The sequence below is a fragment of the Ovis aries genome, chromosome 5 (assembly GCF_016772045.2).
Source record: "Ovis aries strain OAR_USU_Benz2616 breed Rambouillet chromosome 5, ARS-UI_Ramb_v3.0, whole genome shotgun sequence".
Taxonomy (NCBI): Eukaryota; Metazoa; Chordata; class Mammalia; order Artiodactyla; family Bovidae; genus Ovis; species Ovis aries.
Window position 1 is genome coordinate 1,088,649 of NC_056058.1, and position 20,168 is coordinate 1,108,816.

At 41.7% G+C, this 20,168-nt stretch overlaps 1 protein-coding gene across 1 annotated transcript in view; it reads left to right on the forward strand.

Annotated features, from left to right (window-relative positions):
- RNF130 (ring finger protein 130) overlaps window positions 1-20,168 on the forward strand; it is a 183,523-nt gene that overhangs the window by 139,216 nt on the left and 24,139 nt on the right. The gene's annotated exons all lie outside the window — the stretch shown is intronic.

Consider the following 20,168-nt stretch of genomic DNA (forward strand, 5'->3'; position numbering starts at 1 on the left):
TGTTCTGTGCAGGCGGGCATGCCGTGCTGGGTCTCTGTGGCTGCGCAGGGGCACGCTCTGGTTGCGGTGAGCAGGGACTCGTCGCTGCGGTACATGGGCTCACTGTTGCTTGCTTTCTCCTGACGCAGAGCCCAGGCTCTAGACCTCAGGCTCAGCAGTTGTGGCCCACGGCTTAGTTGCTCCATAGCATGTGGAATCTTCCTGCAGCAGGGGTCAAGCTTGTGTCCCCTGTTTTGGCTGGCAAATTCTTAACCATTGGACCACTGGAAAAGTCCTGTATTCTTTTAAAAACAGTAAATTCTAAAGTTGGATGAGAATAATTTTACATGTGTAAATGTAATTTTTTTGGCATTATTTGTAAGGAAGCTGTTGAAATATTTTGTTATATGAATCAATATGATAAACTTGAAGGGGTTATCAGGATATGTAGCTGTTTTGAGCAGTGAGTTCCCAACCTTCCACCTGAGCATACCTCAGTTGAGAGTATTCCCATTAGTAACAGACACACGAGAGCACGGCTAAAGATAGATATAATTCACATACCATGAAATTTACCCTTTTAAAGGTAAGCTATTTCCGTGGTTTTTTAGCATATTCACACAGTTGTACAACCATCACAACTGTCTTAATTCTACAACGTTTTCATCATCCCAGAAAGAAGCCTCATACCCTTTCACCCCTGCCAGCCCACTAATCTCTGTCTCTAAGGATTTGCCTGTTCTAGGCATTTTGTGTAAATAGAATCATTCACTATGTGGACTCAGTATTTGGGTTCTTTCACTTCCTATAATATTTCACAGTTCATCCGTTTGCAGCATGTATCAATACTTTGTTCTTTTTTGTAACTGAATAATATACCATTGTGTGGACGCGTTAGTCGCTCAGTCGTGTCCAACTCTTTGTGACCCCATGGACTATAGCCCGCCAGGCTCCTCTGTCCATGGAATTCTCCAGACGAGTACTGGAGTGGGTTGCCATTTCCTTCTCCAGGGGATCTTTCCAACACAGGGATGGAATCTGGCTCTCCTGCGTTGCAAGCAGATTCGTTACCATCAAGCCACCAGGAAAGCCCCGTTTCATTGTGTGGATGGATAGATAGGTAGATAGAGACTGCATTTTGTTCATCCATCCACTGATGGATGTTGTGGGTTGTTTCCACCTTTTGTCTTTTATGAATGGTTCCATCAGCATGTGTACTCAGATTTTCTTGTGAATGTATCTTTAATTCTCTTGGATATATCCCTAGGAGTAGAATTGCTGGAGTATATGTTAGCTCTAGGTTTAACTTGTTGGAAACCAACCAGATTGACCTCCAGGCAGCTGTACAATCTCCCTTTCATACCAGCAGTGTGCAGGTGCTCCTGTTTCTCTGCCTCCTCACCAGTGCATATTTTCGTTTTTCTAAAAAATTTTGCCATGTCTAGTGGGTTTGAAGTGGCACCTCATTGTGACTTTGATTTGCATTTTTCTCCCTGGCAAGAATACTGGAGAGTCCCATGAACAGAGGAGCCTAGCGGGCTGCAGTCCTTAGGGTCTCAGAGAGTCGGAGACAGCTGAAGCGACTGAGCACGCTCGCCCGAAAAACTAAGGACACTGAACATCTCACGTGCCTGTTGGCTACTGGAATATCTTGTTTGGAGAAATGTCTATTCAAGTCCTTTGCCCATTTTTAATTGAATTTTTTGTCTTTTTATTATTGTGTTCTAAGAGTTCTTTATAAAATCCAGATCCGAGGCCTTTATCAGACTTCCCTGGTGGCTCAGATGGTAAAGAATCCACCTGCCATGTGGGAGACCTGGGTTCAATCCCTGGGTCGGGAAGATCCCCTGGAGGAGGGCATGGCAGCCCACTCCAGTATTCTTGCCTGGAGAATCCCATGGACAGAGGAGCCTGGTGGGCTACAGTCCATGGTGTCGCAAACAGTCGGACACGACTGAGTGACTAAGCACAGGCCTCTATCAAATATGTGATTTGCAGATATTTTTCTCCTGTAAGTTCTCTGTTCACTTTCTTGATAGTGTCTTTTGAAGTACAAGTGTTTTTTGTTTTGGGGGTTCCTGGGGGGGACTCCAATCAGTCTATTTTTTGTTTGGTTTGTGTTTTGGGAGTCATATCTAAGAAACCATTGCCTGATTCAAGGGCTCAGAGACTTCCAAGAGTGTTATAGTTCTAGCTCTTGTATTTAGTCCTCTCATCCTTTTTGAGTTAATATATGTATATGATGTGAGGTAGAGGTCCAGCTTCTTTTTTTTTTTTTTTTTTTTTTTGCATGTCGGATATTTTTTGCCCCAGTACCATTTGTTGAAGAGATTCTTCTTTTTCCCCAGATGAATGGTCTAGGCACTCCTGTCAAAAGTCAGTTAAGCATAATACATGGATTTATTTCTGGACTCTGAGTTCTATTTTATTGGTCCCTATGCCTGTCCTTGTGCCAGGATCACATGGTATTGATTATTGTTACTTTGCAGTAAGTTAGAAATTGGGAAGTGTGAGTCCTCCAAGTTGGTTTTCTTTTTTTTTCCCCAAGATTGTTTTGGCTGCTCAGAACATTGCATTTCCTTGCATTTTCGTGTGAATTTACAACAGTTTTTAATATCTGCAAAAAAAAAAACAAAACAAAAACAAAAAAACACAAAACTACCTGGGATGTTGATAGGGATTACCTTGAATTTGCAAGTCATTTTCAGGTGGTAGAGTCATCTTAGCAACCTTTATCCTTGCAGCCTTGCTAAACTCATTTACTAGCGCTAATAGTTTTTCAGTGGATGCCTTAGAATTTTCTATGTACAAGAGTGTATCTGCAAAGAGAGGTTGTTTTACTTCTCCATTCCCAGTCAGGCTGCCTGTTATTTCATTTTCTTGTTTAATTGCTCCTGGCTAGAGCCTTCATTAGTGAAGTGTTCAGTAGAAGTGGTACAAGCAGACATCCATGTCTTGTTCCTGATCTAAAGGGAAAAGCGTTCACCCTGTCCCCATGGAGTATGATGTTAGCTGTGGGATTTTCGTTGATGTCCTTTTATCAGGTTGAAAAGTTCCCTGTTGCTTCTAGCTTGTTGGATGTTTTTATCATAACACTGATAAACATTAACATTTTATCATAACACAAGTGTACTTTTTCTATGCCTATTAAGATGATTGTGTGGTTTTTTATTCTATTAATATGGCATATTATATTAATTGATTTTCGTATGTTGAACCAAGCTTATATTCCTGAGATAAATCCCAGCTGGTCATAATGGGATTATGTTTTTATAAGTTTCAGGATTCAAGTTGTTAGTATTTTGCTGAGCGTTTTTGTGTCTACATTCAATGAGGGATATTGGTCTGTAATTTTCTTGTGATGTCTTTCTCTGACTTGTTATCAGTGTGATGCTAGCCTTAATTACGAAGTGTTTCCTTCTCTCTTGTGTTTTGAAAGCATTTGAAAAGGATTGGTGTTAATTCTTAACTGGTAGAATTCACTGGTGAAGCCATCTGGTCATGGTCTTTCCTTTGTGGGAAGTTTTTTGGTTGCTGATACACTCTCTTCTTTTAAGCCTATTCATGTGTTCTGTTCTCGGTAAGTCGGTTTAAGTAATTTGTGTCTCTCCAGGAATTTGTCCATTTCATCTAGGTTATCTGATTGCCTGGCATAAAGTTGTCCATAAGATTCCCTTATAATCCTTTTTATTGGCTCAATGTTGATAGTAATGTCTGCTCTTTTCATTTTTGATTTTAGTAGCTCGAGTTCTTTTTTGCCTGGTCAAAAGCATATGCACTGAACATTTATGCATGGTTTAGCTAGTTATGCCTAGATGAAAGTTTGTAAATGTTGATCTTTTCAAGGAACCAACTTTTGGTTTTATTGCTTTGTATATTTTTGTACTCTATTTTATTAATTTTCACTCACATCCTTATTATTTTCTCCTTTCTGCTTACTTTGGGTTTAATTTTTTCTTCTCTTAAAGTGAAGATTATGTTATTGACTTCAGATCTTTCTTTTTTAATATATACATTTTAGCTATAAATTTCTCTGAAGCACAGTTTCACCCATCCATAAGTTTTGGTATGTTTTGCTTTGTATATCATTCATCTTAAGAATATTTTCTAGTTTCCATTATGATTTTTCTTTTTGACCCATTGGCTATTTAGGACTGTGTTGTTTAAATCCCACATATTTCCTTATTTCCCAAATTTCCTTCTGTTGTAGAGTTCTAACTTCTTTCCATTTTGGTTGGAGAATGTATTTTATATGATTTCAATCATTTTAAGTATATTGAGGCTTGTTTTATAACCTAACATATGGTCTGTCCTGGAGAATGTTCTGTATACACTTGAGAAGAATGTATATTTTGTTATTCCTGGGTGGAGTACTCTAGGTCTAGTTGGCAAATAGTTTTATGCAAGTCTTCTGTTTCCTTCTTCATCTTCTATCTAGTTGTTCTGTCGGTTATTGAAAGTAAGGTATTAAAGTCTCCAGTGATCACTGTTGAATTGTTTATTTCTCCCTCTGCTTCTGCCTGGTTTTGCTTCATGCACTTCAGACCTCTAATGTTAAGTGCATATGGAGTTAGAAGGTTTTTAAAAGCTGCACGGATTATTCATTACATCGTTTTTGTTCATTGAGATTCACTGGTTCAGTGGTCCTCCTGATATTTCTAGCTAACTCTAAATACTAGAGTGTGTGTGTTGAGTGTGTTTCACCGTACCCTCCAGAATGGGCTCTATTGCCTTGACGTTTTCCTCAATACCTACAAAATGGTTTTCACTTAGTAGTATTTTTGTAAATCAATAGTATAGTTTCTCCCCACCTACCTTTATCCCGTGGACATCAAATGAATTGTTCCCTCTCCTCTGTTTCCCATTTATGGTAAACTATTTTCCTTCATCAACAGAAGATGTAGGACAGTTTAATGCCAGTGTTACTATTTTATTACTGTGCTTTCACCCTTTTCACATTATTTCAAGTTCTAGCAGAGAGTAGGACTAAAAAAAGTAGTGCTATTGTGGCCTAATATAAAATTTTTACAAAAGCTAAGAAGTAAAATGAGTGAATTACTAGGGTATGCTGTCCATTAATCTTAGAGAAGATTTGTCATCATCCATTGAAATTTAAACCTGCTGTATTGTGGCTTTGAGATTTAACTGACATCATCAAGTTTTTACATCTCAATTATTTATGGTCTCAGTGCTCTTTTTAAAAGTGTGGGATCTATTCCTTAGAACAAAAGTTAGAATTAGCATCAAAATGCAATTGCTTCTTCTTCATGGGCGTGGTGCTATCAACTAAGAAATCAACTTTATGAATTAAAACAGTGTATGAAATTGAATAATTTCTTGTTTACTGTTTTAAAAATTACTGAGTGGAGATTCAGTTCAGTTCAGTCTCTCAGTCGTGTCCAACTCTTTGTGACCCCATGAATCACAGCACACCAGGCCTCCCTGTCCATCACCAACTCCCGGAGTTCACCCAAACTCATGTCCATCGAGTCGGTGACACCATCCAGCCATCTCATCCTCTGTCGTCCCCTTCTCCTCCTGCGCCCAATCCCTCCCAGCATCAGGGTCTTTTCCAATGAGTCAGCTGTTCGCATGAGGTGGCCAAAGTGTTGGAGTTTCAGCTTTAGCATCAGACCTTCCAGTGAACACCCAGGATCTCCTTTAGAATGGACTGGTTGGATCTGCTTGCAGATCCAACTGGTTGGATCAAGACTTTTCTCCAGCACCACAGTTCAAAAGCATTAATTCTTCAGTGCTCAGCTTTCTTCACAGTCCAGCTCTCACATCCATACATGACCACTGGAAAAACCATATCCTTGACTAGACAGACCTTTGTTGGCAAAGTAATGTCTCTGCTTCTTAATATGCTATCTAGGTTGGTCATAGCTTTCCTTCCAAGAAGTAACCATCTTTTAATTTCATGGCTGCAGTCACCATCTGCAGTGATTTTGGAGCCCCCAAAAATAAAGTCAGCCACTGTTTCCACTGTTTCCCCATTTATTTCCCATGATGTGATGGGACCAGATACCATGATCTTAGTTTTCTGAATGTTGAGCTTTAAGCCAACTTTTCCACTCTCCTCTTTCTCTTTCATCAAGAGGCTTTTGAGTTCCTCTTCACTTTCTGCCATAAGGGTGGTGTCATCTGCATATCTAAGGTTACTGATATTTCTCCCGGCAATCTTGATTCCAGCTTGTGCTTCTTCCAGCCCAGCGTTTCTCATGATGTACTCTGCATAGACGTTAAATAAGCAGGGTGACAATATACAGCCTTGACGTACTCCTTTTCCTATTTGGAACCAGTCTGTTGTTCCATGTCCAGTTCTAACTGTTGCTTCCTGACCTGCATATAGGTTTCTCAAGAGGCAGGTCAGGTGGTCTGATATTCCCATCTCTTAGAGAATTTTCCACAGTTTATTGTGATCCACACAGTCAAGGGCTTTGGCATAGTCAATAAAGCAGAAATAGATGTTTTTCTGGAACTCTCTTGCTTTTTCCATGATCCAGCAGATGTTGGCGACTTGATCTCTGGTTCCTCTGCCTTTTGTAAATCCAGCTTGAACATCAGGAAGTTCACGGTTCACGTATTGCTGAAGCCTGGCTTGGAGAATTTTGAGCATTTTAGCGTGTGAGATGAGTGCAGTTGTGCAGTAGTTTGAGCATTCTTTGGGATTGCCTTTCTTTGGGATTGGAATGCAAACTGACCTTTTCCAGTCCTGCGGCCACTGCTGAGCTTTCCAAATTTGCTGGCATATTGAGTGCAGCACTTTCACAGCATCATCTTTCAGGATTTGAAACAGCTCAACTGGAATCCCATCACCTGCACTAGCTTTGTTCGTACTATGCTTCCCAAGGCCCACTTGACTTCACACTCCAGGATATCTGGCTCTAGGTGAATGATCACACCACTGTGATTATCTGGGTCGTGAAGATCTTTTTTGTACAGTTCTGTGTATTCTTGCCACCTCTTCTTAATATTTTCTGCTTCTGATAGTCTGGAATAAATGTGGCATTTCCGAGCTTTTAAACTGTTCTTGGACAAACTTTTATAATGTGTGAAGCATGGGTGGTTTTGTTTTTTATACACATACACATAGTATTTTTCAGGAGTATTTTATTTCAAGGAAGCCTCAGTGTTTACAATAGACCAAAAGTTGGTAAGAATTTAGTCCAAAGAGCCTCCAACAGGAATGTAGCTCACTTGATCCTACCCAACAACTTCAGTCCTGAAGAAATTAAATCTGATTTCTCTTTGGCCAGCTGGGTTGTAACTTCAAACTTTTTAGTAGTTGTAAAAAAAAAGTCCTGAGGGTTCCTTGACTTTTTATCTACCAACTTATTTGCTTATTCTAAATTCCTTATCAAGACAGTTTAAGAATAGAACTTAATGGCAACAAATTATACAGAGAATCCAGTTGAAATAGAAACTGTCTTTCTAGATCTCTGCTGTGAATCCGGACAGAAGACTTAACAGTAGCTAGCAGTTCAGATCGCAGGACGTGCCGAATACCATGCTGAATGGTTTAGATGCGTTATAATTTTCATCTTGGCAACATCCCAATGAAAGAAAGTATAGCTCTTTTTTCTCTTAGGGATTTTTCTCTTTAAGAAACTGCAGCATAGAGATCAAGTGGCCAAGATCACTCACCTATTAGGTGGCAAAGTCAGAAATGAGACCCTGGCAACCCCGGGTCATTGTTCCTAGCTGCTGACCTCCCCCCACCTTAATCCATAATAACACAATAACAATAGCTATAGTGCTTCCTATGTGACAGGCACTCTTCTACATATTTTGCATATGTTAACTTATTTAATCCTTGCAACAATCCTATTATTAACCCCATTTTACAGGTGAGGAACCAAGCTTAGAGAAATCCAGTAGCTTGCCAAGGTTAAAATGTTAGTATGCAGTTGCAGCTAGGCCAGTGCAGACAGTCTGGCTCCGGCATCTGTGGGCTAACCCCTCTTCTGTGTTTGTCGCTTAGAGAAGCTTGCCAAGTGGAAGGCAGACTACCAGGCATGCTGACCACTGGACCCATGTGTGCAAAGTAGAAACGGCTGAAAAGTGTGATGGGCTTGGATTTGAAACACAAGCAGAATTGGTGAGAGAGGCTTCCTCAAGCTAGATAGTGATGCTCTGCACGGAGTGCGGGCTTTTCAATGGGGAGACTATGAAAAGGTTTGTGCATTTTAGAAGGTGTAAATTAGATGCAGCCTGGCTCCTGAAATTAAAATAATGAGGTGACTAAAGAAAATAGCTAAAGTTGCCGAATTAGGACATTACCAGCTTAGAAACAGCTAGCCGATAAGAAATGGAATGAAAACAGTTGAGTCTGTGATGTGGGGAAGATTCTAGAAGCCCTGTAAGTAAGGAGACCTCTAGGAAGAATTCACTCAGTGCAGCAGAGCTTTATCAGTGTATTTATGCCCCCTCAACAGGACTGCTCAAGGAGAAGTTTTGAAATTGTCTTGGGGAAATACTTTCTTTACTGAGGAGTCTAAAAGTAGGTACAGCTTCCCTGTAGCTCAAACGGTAAAGAATCTGCCTGCAATGCAGGAGACCAGGGTTCGATCCCTGGGTCGGGAAGATCCTCTGGAGAAGGGAATGGCAGTCCACTCCAGTATTCTTGCCTGGATAATTCCATGGACAGGGAAGCCTGGCAGGCCACAGTTCATGGGGTCACAAAGAGTCAGACACAACTGAGCAACTAACACACATACACGCACACACCAAAAGCAGATAAAAGTATCAGGAGCTAGGGCAGCAGCTGAACCTGAGTTTGGCCTGAGTATAGATAGGGTAATGGCAAACCCACGTGAGGAAAAGATGCCCAGGATGAGTGTGCTATATTGGTGTCAACAGCTTGGCCATGCTTCAGGAAACAGAAGAAATCTAGTAAATCTGTTAAAATTATTCAACTCCTTTACTCTTGTTTTCATTTTTTTAAAGTAATACTTAAAAGTTTTTCATGAAAGTTCCTTTTGGGGAAGTTGTCGGGTGGTCTTCCTCATCCTGAGTGGGGAAGCTGAGGCACCACCGCCCTCTGCCTCCAGGGGGCGCCTGCCCCTTGAGGCTGCTGCCAACGCTCAGGGAGGGGTTGGGTGCCTGGCCGGAGGGGGTCCCACCGTGGCCCTTCCTCCAGAAGGCGCCTCTCCTCACGACCTCCACACAAGCACACTGCCACGCATGACTGAGACAGAAACAACTTACACACCCGGACAGTGACGAAGTTCAGAGCTCAAGCTGCAGATGATTTCACACCGTGACGAAGTTCAGAACCCAAGCTGCAGATGATTTCATACAGTGACGAAGTTCAGAGCTCAAGCTGCAGATGATTTCATACCGTGACGAAGTTCAGAGCTCAAGCTGCAGATGATTTCATACAGTGACGAAGTTCAGAACTCAAGCTGCAGATGATTTCACACAGTGACGAAGTTCAGAACTCAAGCTGCAGATGATTTCACACAGTGACGAAGTTCAGAACCCAAGCTGCAGATGATTTCACACAGTGACGAAGTTCAGAACCCAAGCTGCAGATGATTTCACACAGTGACGAAGTTCAGAACTCAAGCTGCAGATGATTTCATACCGTGACGAAGTTCAGAACTCAAGCTGCAGATGATTTCATACCGTGACGAAGTTCAGAGCTCAAGCTGCAGATGATTTCATACAGTGACGAAGTTCAGAACTCAAGCTGCAGATGATTTCATACCGTGACGAAGTTCAGAGCTCAAGCTGCAGATGATTTCACACAGTGACGAAGTTCAGAACCCAAGCTGCAGATGATTTCACACAGTGACGAAGTTCAGAACCCAAGCTGCAGGCGATTTCATTTTGTAGCCTTTCATTTCTTACTAAGGTAGAGCCAATTAACAAACTGTTGTGCTAGTTTCAGGTGGACAGCAAAGGGACTCAGCCATGCATATACCTGCATCCATTCCCCCCCAAACTCCCCTCCCCATCCAGGCTGGCAGGTAACATTGTGCTATACGGTAGGTCCTTTCTGGTTATCCATTTTAAGTATAGCAGTGTGTACATGTCCATCCGAAACTCCATAACTGTCCCTTCCCCCATCCTTTCCCCGGCAACCATAAACTCCTCAAAGTCTGTGAGTCTGTTTTGTAAGTCAGTTCGTTGGTATCATGTCTTTTTAGATTCCACGTAAAACAGATATGATATTGCTCCTCTGACTTACTTCGCTCGGTGTGACACTCTTGGTCCATCCGTTTCGCTGCACATGGCATTACTCTTTAATGTCTGAGTGATGTTCCATTGTATGTATGGCCCACATCTTTATCCATTCCTCTATTGATGGATGTTTGGCTAATTTAAACGGTGCTGCAGTGAACACTGGGATGCCTGTATCTTTTCGGGTCATGTTTTTCTCTGAATGTATGCCCAGGAGGGTCGTATGGTAGCCCTATTTTTAGTTTTTTAAGGAACCTCTATGCTGTTCTCCATAGAGACACTACCAATTTACATTCCCACCAACAATGTAGGCGGATTCCTTCTTTCAACACCCTCTCCAGCATTTATTATTTATGGATTTACAACTGATTTCATTTTTCTTATGTCCCAGAAAAGAGAGTTTTCCAGGATTTTGCTTCTGGCCACACACATATCATAACTATAATATAGGGAAGTTGTGTCTTAGAGGGTAGGGGTAGTTTATAAAGGCAAAAAAAGTCGCTCAGATTACATTTGGAAAAACCTTTCAAATCCCAGTGACAGGCTGACAAGGGATATAGAAGACTGAGGTTACTGAAGAAGCGTCAGAGTCCTAGGCCCTGTCACTCTCCCAGCAGGCAGACACTCCTGGTCTGGGGTGACAGGCTGACTCACCCCCACTATTTAAGTGTTCTCTCTTCCCCCCTCCTCTTCCCCCTTTCTCTTCTGGCATGTTTTGTTGAGTGAGTATAAATGCAAGTTGAAACTCAGGCTCCCACTCTCTAAACCGGGCTGGAATCCTCTTCAACAGAAGTATTCACGTGCATTCTAGGACAGACTGAAAAGGTCACAGCAGCAGAAAATAGTATTTAGGTTCCTGTCCAAGAACAGTGATAAGCTTTGGTTGAAACAGTTTGAATTTTATTGGCCTGAGTACTTGACCTTCACAACCAGCTAAGTTAACTAAACACCCAAAGCACATCTCCTCGGTGCGGTGAACTGATGGGATCCACAGATTTGAATATGTAGTCAGGCAACTGAGGGGTGAATCCCAGGCCAGCCCCTTTCTGCCTGGGTCAGTCACTTAGCCTCTCACAGCCTCCGTTTCTCATCTGGGGAATGGAAGTTACAGTAGCCACACAGGGCTGTGAGAAGTAAATCTGTAAAGGTGCCTGGCAAATAATGTCACCCAATAATGTGTGTTTCTTCCTTCCTTGTATGGAAAGATGGACTGATCCATAAAAGTCCTTCCTAGTACTGATGATAGGAAGGCCTTGCTCAGGCATCCTCCAGACCAGGAAAGGCCCCACACTCCCAAGGTTTTAGAACTGGTCTTCTCTTCCATGCTTGGGTCCATCAGACACCACTGCCTCTCCCTCGTGTCCACCCATGGTCGTCTTCATCAAAAAACAGGGGTCCCAGGTCCAGGTAGGAACTCATGCAGCTCTCGGAAAGGTCTCTGGGAAAAGCTGTCTCACTTCCAGCAGTGGTCCCTGTTTTACACAAGGAAAGCGTTATATGAAAATTCTGATCATCTGTCATTTTTCAAGAGCTACAGCCACCATTAAACCTGGAGCTTTGCTGCTTATGAGCAAGTATTTGCATCTGATCTAGAAATGGGGCCCACTGTTAGGCTAGAAATGATCCAGGTAGAATAGGAGAGAAGGGAACTGGAAAGGGGATTGTAGTAGTCCCCACCCCCAGAGCCGGGCTCGGTAAGCCATTAGCCTCACTCCCAGTGAACTCTGATGCCTCCCGGAAAGGAAGACTTGAGCATTGACTAATTTCTTCAAGAAGACACATGATAAAGTTTGTAGATTACATTGTTACATTCTAGGAATATGAAGTTTCCGCAGTGAAAGGGATTCTTAAAACTCGCCAGGTCCTTTAGTTACTTTGTGGTCTGACTATTACAGCACTGAGTGCTGAAAACTTGTTCCTTCACTGTGTTCTTTTTTTAATTTCCTGAAAGAGAAGTAGTAGGAATATCGTACTTTTTAAATCCAAGTTGTTACCAGGACCTTTGTAAAGGCCTTGGGAAGTTTTTGAAGTTTAATTTCAAAATTTTTATAGCCTCAGAAAAACTATACCTTCTCATTTTCTATTGCCATTTCTTATGCAGCATAAGAAACAAATCAGTTGATGGTGTTGCAACTAGGGATCTTTAAATTTCTTTTAAGTATCTTTTGCAGTTTGATCATAATTATATTCTAAGTTATGTTTTAAGAGTACAAAACTGAAAGAAACTTCATTTTAGCTTCAGATTTACCTGTATTCAACTTCTAGCTGGATGATTCTGAGCAAGTTTCTTAATCTCTCTGAGCCTTAGTTTCCCTCTCTATGAAATAAGAATAACTTCTCTATCTTGTTAGCTTGTTATGAAATTGTATATAAATGTTGTTTTTCCTTTTATCCCCTTTCTCTTGTACTTAGAAATCATCTTGAATTATTTGTCTAAGTAAGTATGTACTTGGCTTTTAAAAAGTCGAAATAGTACAGGAGGGTATAAGGTGAAAAGTGCGTCTCCCTGCCACCTTGACCCTGTGCCCCGGGCCTCATCCAGAGGTTTCTGTTGCTGCATGTACAGTTCCAGAGAGACTTCATGCAGGTAGAAGCATATTCCTTCACATGTACCTTTTTAAGACAGTTATTAGCATCATATATGCATCGTCTGTCCCCCCGAAAATCTCTCCTACATGTAGTTTTAAATACATCATCTGTTGGTCACTGATCTGTTAATTTACCTTCAGCCCTGTGCCAGGTCGCTCAGTCATGTCCAACTCTGTGCCCTTACAGACTGTAGCTCCTCCATCCACAGATTCTCCAGGCAAGAATACTGGAGTGGGTTGCCATGCCCTCCCCAGGGGAGCTTCCCAGCTTTAGCCCTAAAGGGGAAACAAAGTACATTTCTAGGGCTTTCTGTCAAACAAAAGAATTCCTATCTTATATCCACAAAAGAGAGTTACATGACAGATTAGCATAGGATGTTTCAAAAATTAAATGTTAACATCCCCAAAGAAAACTTTATACCTTTGAAGTCCAGAAATCTCAGAAAGGGACTCACAAATACTTTCACAAGACACTCTCATGATTTCATTTGTAAGCAATTAGGACTTACAGTTTTGTGAATGTTTCCTGTCTTCATTTTAACACTTGTAGCGTCCCCTAAATGACTCTACAGGATACTGTTTCATTTTTGCATCTGCATCAACTATTCCGTAACTATCCAAATTCCTTTTTACGAAAGCTTGCAATGTCAAGGCTGTTTGCTAGAACTGAATCAGAAAACATATACTTAAAATTTAAGACCAAGAACATAGGAAACACTAGATTATCCAGAAAAGATACGTAATATTCTTCTCCTCCAATATTTGGAGATTATCCCACATCAATACATATAGATCTGACTGCTTTATTTTCTTTAATATGAAAAAGTGCATTGTGTAATGAATCACTTCTCAATTGATGAACATTTCAGTTACTTAAAATCTTCATAATCTATGAATATCATATAACTGCCAAAAATTAGTGATAAACAGAAATAGCAACTGGTTTAATTTCTGGCTTTTTCATTATTTATTAATGTGAAGGCCCTCTTTATTTCATGCTGAAATAGTTCCAAGTTAAAATTATTTAAACACTAGTCTCAAGCACAGTCTCAAAAATGACAGAATGATCTCTGTTCATTTCCAAGGCAAACCATTCAGTGTCACAGTAATCTAAATCTATGCCCCAGCCACTAATGCCGAAGAAGCTGAACAATTCTATGAAGACCTACAAGACCTTCTAGAACTAACACTGAAAAAATATGGCCTAAAAATAATAATAAAAGATGTCCTTTTTATGATAGGGGACTGGAATGCAAAAGTAGGAAGTAAGGAGATAACTGGAGTAACAGGCAAGTTTGGCCTTGCAGTACAAAATGAAGCAGGGCAAAGGCTAACAGTTTTATCAAGAGAACTCACTGGTCATAGCAAACACCCTCTTCCAACAACACAAGAGACGACTCTACATATGGACATCTCCAGATGGTCAATAACGAAATCAGATGGATTGTATTCTTTGCAGCCAAAGATGGAGAAGCTCTATACAGTTGGTAAAAACTAGACAAGGAGCTGGTTGTGGCTCAGATCATGAACTCCTTATTGCAAAAATAAGACTTAAATTGAATAAAGTAGGGGAAACCACTAGGCCCTTCAGGCATGACCTAAATCAAATCTCTTAAGATTATACAGTGGAAGTGACAAATAGATTCAAGGGATTAGATCTGATAGACTGCCAAAAGAACTGTGGATGGAGGTTCATGACATTATGCAGGAGGCAATGATCAAAAGCACCCCCAAGAAAAAGAAATGCAAAAAGGCAAAATGGTTGTCTGAGAAGGCCTTAAAAATAACTGAGAAAAAAAAGAAAGAAAAGCTAATGACAAAGGAGAAAATAAAAGATACACCCATCTGAATGCAGAATTCCAAAGAAGAACAAAGAGAGATAAGACAACCATCCTAAGTGATCAGTGCAGAGCTATAGAGGAAAACTAGGAAGACTAGAGATCTCTTCAAGAAAACTAGAGATACCAAGGGAATGTTTCGTGCAAAGATGGGCACAATAAAGGACAGAAAGAATATGCACCTGAGAAGTAGAGGATACTAAGAGGCGGCAAGAATACACAGAAGAACTGTACAAAAGAGATCGTAATGACCCAGATAACCATGATGGTGTGACTCACCTAGAGCCAGACATCCTGGAATGCGAAGTCAAGTGTATCTAGGAAGCATCCTAAGAACAAAGCTAGTGGAGGTGATGGAATTCCAGCCGAGCTATTTCGGATCCCAAAAGATGATGCTGTTTCAGTGCTGAACTAAATATGCCAGCAAATTTGGAAAACTCAGCAGTGGCCACAGGACTGGAAAAGGTCTGTTTTCATTCCAATCCCAAAGGCAATGCCAAAGAATGTTCAAACTACTGCACAATTGCATTCACAAATGATCCATTAGATCATTAAAAAGGCAAGAGAATTCCAGAAAAGTATCTACTTCTGCTTCATTGACTGTGCTAAAGCCTTTGACTGTGTGGATTGCAACAAAGTGTGGAAAATTCTGAAAGAGATTGGAATAGCAGACCGCTTGACCTGCCTCCTGAGAAATCTGTATGCAGGTCAGGAGGCAACAGTTAGAAATGGACATGGAACAACAGACTGGTTGCAAACAGGGAAAGGAGTATGCCAAGGCTATATATGGTTACCCTCCTTATGTAACATATATGCAGAGTACATCATGAGAAATGCCGGACTGGAGGAAACACAAGTTGGAATCAAGATTGCCAGGAGAGATATCAATAACCTCCGATATGCAGATGACACCACTCTAATAGCAGAAAGCAAAGAGGAACTAAAGAGCCTCTTGATGAGGGTGAAAGAGAATGAAAAAGCTCTCTTCAAACTCAGCATTGAAGAGACTAAGATCATGGCATCCAGTCCATCACTTCATGCCAAAGAGATGGGGAAACAACAGAGACAGTGAGAGACTTTATTTTCCTCGGCTCCAAAATCACTGCAGGTGTGACTGCAGCCAGGAAAATAAAAGACACTTGCTCATTGGAAGAAAAGCTATGACAGATCTTTGCAGTGTATTAAAAAGCAGAGACAATACTTTGCCAACAAAGGTTCATATAGTCAAAGCTATGGTTTTTCCAGTAGTCTTGTATGTATGTGAGACTTGGACCATAAAGAAAGCTGAGTGCCGAAGACTTGATGCTTTTGAACTGTGGTGTTGCAGAAGACTCTTGATAGTCCCTTGGACTGCAAGGAGATCTAACCAGTACATCCTAAAGGAAATCAGTCCTGGGTGTTCATTGGAAGGACTGATGCTGAAACCAAAACTCCAATACTCTGGCCACCTGATGCAAAGAACTGAGTCATTAGAAAAGACCCTGATGCTGGGAGGGATTAAAGGCAGAAGAGAAGGGGACAACAGAGGATGAGATGGTTGGATGGCATCACCGACTCAATGGACATGAGTTTGAGCAAGCTCCAGGAGTTGGTGATGGACAGGGAAGGCTGGCGTGCTGCAGTCCGTGCAGTTGCAAAGAGTCGGACACGACTGAGCGACTTAACTGAACTGAAACCCCTGCAGGCCATGCCTCAGTGACTCAGGCCTATGCCCCTCTACTAGCCCCTACTTTTCCCTGAAGAACATCCTGGAAACTGAGCTCACCAAGGACGTCTAGAAATGGAAAGGCCAGCCAAACTATTCTGTTGAAAAGAAACCACAGTCTCAGTACCATAGACAAGCATAAGCAGTGCACGATTCAGACCCCAAGCTTAAGTTAAAAAAAAAAAGATTTATTTTGAAATTATTTTACTTACCAAAAAAGTTGCAAAAATAGCACACATTTCCTATCACCCAGCTTCCTCTAATGTTAAAATGTTATATAATTATAATTCAATTATGTAAACTCAGAAATTAACATTGATACAATACTATCAGATATTTACAAATCTTATTCAAGTTTCATCCAGGGTCCCACTAACATAGACCTCTAAAACGTTATGCAAAATTGTGGCAGACTCAAAACACACATCATTCAATTCTCTTTTTATAAAACGTCCAGAAAAGGGGAAACCATGGAAACAGAAAACAGACCACTGGGGGCCCAGGGCTGGGAGCATCACTGGGATGGAGTTGCTGTTCGGTCTCTAAGTCCTCTCCGACTCTTTGCAGCCCCATGGACTGCAGCATGTCAGGCTTCCCTGTCCTTCACTGTCTCCTGGATAGTCCATCGAGTCAGTGATGCTGTCCAACCATATCATCCTCTGCCGCCCTCTTCAACTTTTGTCCTCAATCTTTCCCAGGATCAGGGTCTTTGCCAGTGAGCCAGCTCTTTGCATCAGGTGGCCAAAGTATTGGAGTTTCAGCATCAGTCCTTCTGAAGAATATTCAAGGTTGATTTCCTTTAGGTTAGACTGGTTTGATTTCCTTGCAGTCCAAGCGACTCTCGAGTCTTTTCCAGCACCACAATTCAAAAGCATCAATTCTTCAGCGCTCAGCCTTCTTTATAGTCCAACACTCACATCCATACATGACCACTGGCAAAACCATAGCTTTGACTAGACAGACCTTTGTCAGCAAAGTAATGTCCCTGCTTTTGAACGCACTGTCTAGGTTTGTCATAGCTCTTTTTCCAAGGAGCGAGCATCTTTTAACTTCATGGCTGCAGTCACCATGTACAGTGATTTTGGAGCCCACAAAAAGAAAATCTGTCACTGCGTCTATTTTTTCCCTTTCTAATTTCTATGAAGTTAGTTTTTTGTTTTTTGGGTGTTTTTTTTTTTTTTTTTGAATGTTGAGCTTAAGCCAGCTTTTTCTCTCTCCTCTTTTACCCTCATCAAGAGGTCTTGAGTTCCTCTTTGCTTTCTGCCATTAGAGTGGTATCACCTGCATATATGAAGTAGTTCGTATCTTTGTTAGCAATCTTAATTCCAGCAGTGATTCATCCAATCCGGCATTCTGCACAGTGTAGTCTGGATAGAAGTTAAATAAGCAGGATAAAAATATACACCTGTGTCCTACTCCTTTCCCATTTTTGAACCAGTCAGTGGTTCCATGTAAGGTTCTAACAGCTGCTTCTTGACCCACATACAGGAGACAGGTAAGGTGGTCTGGTATTCTCACATCTTTAAGAATTTTCCACAGTTTGTTGTGATCCACACAGATGATGAAAATGTTCTAAAACTGAACTGTGGTGAAGTTTGAAAAGTCGGTAAATTTACCAAAAAGCATTGAATTTCACACTTAAGATGGGTGAATGTTATGGTATGTAAATTATACCTCACTAAAATTGCTTTTAAAAAACAGTACAAAGAGAAGAGCTTCCCAGGTGGGCCACAGTTCCACCACAGGGGGTGCAGGTTCCATCCCTGGTGAGGGAATGAATACCCCACATGGTGAGCAGCTTGGCCAAAGCATTAAAAAAAATAGTACAAAGGATGATTTAAACCCTTCCCCTAGCTTCTTCAAAAGTTATCCCATTACATAACAATGGTACTGTGATTAAATCCAGGAGACTAACATTGATCTAAGGCTGACAGTTAATCTACAGACCTTATCCGCATTTTAGCACGTCGTTCCATAACATCCTTTTTCTGGACCAGGATCATGTGTCCTCCAGTCTGAGCCATCGGGATGGGTCCTCAGTGTGTCTTCATCTTTTACCATGTCAGCACTGCTGTGGAATGTGAGTTCTTTTGTAGATGACCCTCAGTTTGGATTTTCTGATGTCTTTACCTGATTAGACTGAGGTTATTCATTTGGGCAAGAATGCCACAGAAGTGATGTGTGCCCACAGTTCTTACCACAACCGTAAGCTTTACACACAAAGAAATAGCATTCAGGATGACATCACATCTTGCTCTTGACTTAGCCCCCTTGTTCCCAGCTCATGCTCTACACTGGGATTCATGGCTCACAGTTCATGGCTCTGAACTTGGCCCTTCTCAGCGTGATTCTGTTTGGGCACCTGGGGTCCCTTACGCAGCCCCAGGGTCTCTGAGCACCCTTCCCTGGCAACCCTGTCCCTCTCTGTCTTCCTTGTTGGATTTCCGTCTCTCTACCCTTGTAGGAGTACCTGGGAGGAGATGACTCTCCTCTGCCTGGTCCCCAAAGCCCTGCCCATGTGAAGTAGGTGCTCAGAGAAACATAACTAAGCGTGAATGAGCAAGTGAGTGGCTACCCAGGTGGCCTGGCTGCCTTTCTGTTCTCCCCCTGGAAACCATGGAACCTTCCGCCAGCTCTACAGTTTTATCTTCTCCATGCCATGTGGTTGGAAGCACCGTAGCCTTTTCAGATGGGGTTCCCTCGGTAGTGTGCATTTAAAGCTCCTCCATGTCTTTCCATGACTTAATAGCTCACTTCTTTTCAGTGCTGAATCATATCCCGCCGTCTGGGTGTGCCAGTTTATTTATCCGTTCACTGCTGAAGGACAGCTTGGTCGTCTTCGGGTTTCAGCAGCTATGAATGAAGCTGCTGTAGGCATCTATTCTGTGTGCAGGTCTTTGCGTGGATGTAAGTTCTCAGCTCATTTTGGTAAACACCAAAGACTGTGACGGCGGGATCGTATGATAAGAGTCTGTTTAGTTTAGTCAGAAACCAGCCGGCTGTTCTCAAAGCGGCTGCACCCCCACCAGCAATGGGCGAGAGCTCCTGTTGCTCCACATCTTGCCTGGTATTGAGTGGTGTCAGCACTGGATTTTGGCCAGTCCAGAGATCTGCAGCGGTATCTCGTCATTTTGATTTGCATTCCCTGATGACATGTCATGTGGAACACTCTTCACGTGCTTATGCGCCATCTGTATGCCCTCCGGGGGGGGGGGGTGTCAAGGCCTTTTGACCTGTTTTTAAAAAATTGAGTTGGTTCCTTGTTGCTGCATTTCACGTTCTCGGTGCCCTTGGGGTAATAGTCCTTCATCAGACGTGTCAGAGGGCTAGCCTTTTCAGCAAACGCTGCCGGGACAGGACATACAGAGGTGCGTAAACAGCCTTGCATTCTTATCTCACACATATCTGAGAAGTAGATCAAAATGGGCCATACTCTGAATTGTAAAGCCTAAAGCAATAACAGTTTCTTGAAGAAAACACGGGAGAAAGAATTCGCGACCTTGGCTTAGGCAAAAGTTTCTTAGAACAAACACCAGTGATCCATAAGGGGAAAGGACTGAATTAAACGTCATCAAAATTTAAAATTTTTGTTCAAACATACTGCTAGAATTAAAAGGCAATCCATAGGCTCAGGGAAAATATTTGCAAACCTATGTTTGATGAAGGACCTGTAACCAGAATATATAAAGAACTCTCATGGGATCGCATGGAATGTTTGAAGGTACTGAATCACTATGTTAGACCCCCAAAACTAATATAATATTTTGAGTCAATATATTTAGAAGAAAAAAAAAACTTTCCTATCTTGATAGCAAGAACATTTACCTTGGAAAAATTGGGCAGTTACCTTTCGGGCTTCCCTCATAGTTC